The sequence below is a fragment of the Lonchura striata genome, chromosome 11, assembly GCF_046129695.1.
Source record: "Lonchura striata isolate bLonStr1 chromosome 11, bLonStr1.mat, whole genome shotgun sequence".
In the NCBI taxonomy this organism is placed as follows: domain Eukaryota; kingdom Metazoa; phylum Chordata; class Aves; order Passeriformes; family Estrildidae; genus Lonchura; species Lonchura striata.
The window spans coordinates 16,795,474-16,798,320 of NC_134613.1; the positions used below are offsets into that span (position 1 = coordinate 16,795,474).

At 62.1% G+C, this 2,847-nt stretch overlaps 1 non-coding gene across 1 annotated transcript; it reads right to left on the reverse strand.

Annotated features, from left to right (window-relative positions):
• Positions 1-2,644: 2,644 nt before the first annotated feature.
• Positions 2,645-2,717, reverse strand: TRNAR-UCG (transfer RNA arginine (anticodon UCG)). The gene has a single exon. It is a non-coding gene; the product is annotated as a tRNA-Arg (tRNA).
• Between the last annotated feature and the right edge of the window lie 130 nt (positions 2,718-2,847).

Below are 2,847 nucleotides of genomic sequence, written 5' to 3' on the forward strand. Positions count from 1 at the left end.
GGAGGGCCGCGGCGGGGACAGGGGGACACTGCGGCCACCACTTCCCCCTCTTCGCCGCGGTCCTCCTGTTGTGACCAACGGCGTCTCCGCCGTGTCCCGGGGGAAGAGGAAGCCCTTGACCCCTGGCCCCAGGGGCAACGGGGTTAAACAAAGTCCCACCGCCCCATTATCCGACAGACAGCACTGAGCTCCCGGCGGGGAGTGGGGTCTCCAAGAAGCTGGCGAGAAGTCGCAGCTCCCACCGCCGGTACCGGACCCCGACGGGGCGCACCTGGATGGGGATGCTTCTCTGCATGACAGACAGACATAAAACCAAAAAACCTCGGGAATGAAAAAAAAAAAAAAAAGAAAAAAAAATACGATACACACCCCATTCCGACTTATGCATTGCAGCCAGCTCTGCTGAAGCGGCGGATTTTTGAGGTTATTTCGGGCTGTTCATAGTGGTGTTTTTTGGTTTTTTTTTTTGTTTTTTTTTTCTTTTTTTTTTAGTTGTTCCCTGCCTTGTCGAACCTTCCTGCCGGCACTCAGGTGAGGCACAGGCAGCCCTGGCCCGGTCCTGCCTACACACAAGGCAGCGGAGCTCGTTGTCATCGTCCCTCCCAGAGCGCTGCCGCGAGAAACATTTAAAGGAGAATTTATTTTTGTTATTTACGCTTTGGAGAGAGGAGACATTTTTTTGATGGGGTGGGCATGGATTTTTTAGAATTTAATTTTTTGCGAACACGATGAAAATAAGGAGATAAAAGACGCCAAATTAGAGAAATTTGCGTTAACACAATGCATCGGAGGGGAGAACAAGTGCACCCAGGTCCTTTCCGGGAGCCGGAGGTCCCTAAACCGTTCTTCCCTTCACTCCAGGGCAGCTCATGGCTCGTCCATCCCGTCAAGAGCACCCGCGGTCTTGGAGCATCTCTCCCCGCCGGCTCCACACCCCGCGCCCGCCGAGCTCCCGCAGAAACACCCTGAAACCTTAAGCCCCCGGTCCGGAGGTGGCCGAGGACAGGCAACCCTGCGGCTCCTGGCAGGCTCCTGCAAAGCGGGTGCCTCCCGCTGCTGGGTGAAACTGGGTGAAGCACAGCCCGCACATCGAATCTCGAGCTGGGGGGCAGCAGGGACTTTGAGGGGCCCCGCGGGGCTGCGAAACGCGTTCCGAGCCGCGGAACCCTGCATCGCCCTGCGCCTGCTGCGCGCTTCCTCACACCCCCCAGCGCTCCCACGCCGGCTCTGCCTGTTCGGAGAGCGGAGGGCAGCAGCGGGTCCTCACCCGCATCCCGCCGGCCCTGCAGCCCCCAGGGCAGGCTGAGGAGCGGGGGAACAGGAGAGCAGGCGAGCCGGGGTGGGGAGTTCCGCAGGGGCCGGGAGGGGCGAAGGGAGTCCCGGTGCCCGCTGGCCCTGCCCGGTGCCGCAGGTGAAGCGGGAGCGGGACGGGACCCGAGCGGTGTCCGCGCCCCGACGGCCCCGGGGGGCCCGACCCGGCCCGGCTCGGCTCGGCCCGGCCCGGCCCGGCGCGGCGGGGCCGCAGCGCCACCTGGCGGCTCGGCTCGGCACGGCCCGGCCCGGCTCGGCACGGCAATATCAGCGCCGGGCTGGGCTGTGTCAGGAGCTACCGTCCCGGCCACAACAGCTCCTGCGGCTCCACGGAGCCTGCACCCACCTGTCCGCACCTCCGCACCTCCCATTTCCCTTCGTTGTCGGTCTCCATCCCATTCCTTGCACCCTGAATCCCCAGCGCCCTGCATCCGCCTGTCCTGCAGCTGGCATCGCATTTGCTGCACCTGCGACCTTTCCCCTGCACCCTGCATCCCATTCCTAATACCTTGCACTTTACATCCTAGCACCCTAATTCCTAGCACACTGCATCCCCTGCCCTGTGCCCTACATCCCATTCCCTGCACCTGTGGCCTTTTCCCTGCACCCTACATGCCCTTCCCTGCACCCCACATCCATACTCTGCGCCTCACAGCCCATTCTTCGCACCCTACATTTCGTCCTGCACCCTACATCCCACTCCTTGCACCCTATATTCCCAACCTTCCACCCCTGCATCTAGGGCCTTTTCCCTGCCTGCAACCTGCATCCTTTTCCTTCCACCCAACACCCATTCCCAGCACCCTACATCCTACTCCTTGCACCTGTGGCCTTTTCCCTGCACCCTACATCCCATTCTTTGCACTCTACATCCATTCCTTGCACTCTGCACCCCATTCTTTTCACTCTGCATCCATTCTTTGCACCCTGCATTCCATTCTTTGCACTCTACATCCATTCCTTACACTCTACATCCCATTCCTTGCACTCTACATCCCATTCCTTGCACTCTGCATCCCATTCTTTGCACTCTACACCCTCTTGCCAGCGCCCTACAGCCCGTTATCCCACACCCTGCGCTCATGTTCGGCTCTCCACGCAGTGCTCCATCCCCAAGCTCGGGGTTCGGGGATTTGAGGGTCACAAGCGCCGTGCGTGCTGGCCCTGCCACCTTGAGCTTCCCGCGCCGCGCCTCCTTCCTCGGGGCGGTGAAACTCGCGGGCAAAAGGAGCGCGGTGAGCGCGGTGAGCGCGGTGAGCGCGGTGAGCTCGGTACCGGACCGGCACAAACGGGAGGAGCAAAACAACGAGCGCCAACACGGCGCTCCTCAGCGCGACCGCGGCAGGACTCGAACCTGCAATCTTCTGATCCGAAGTCAGACGCCTTATCCATTAGGCCACGCGGCCACCTCCACTCCCGCCTCCCCGCGTGCCCTACTGAGGGGAGCCCGGCGGGCCGTACCATGCGCGGGAGGAGAGGGGGGCGGGACGGGACGGGACGTCACCGCGGCCGGAAGCTCCCCCGGGCGCTCCGGTT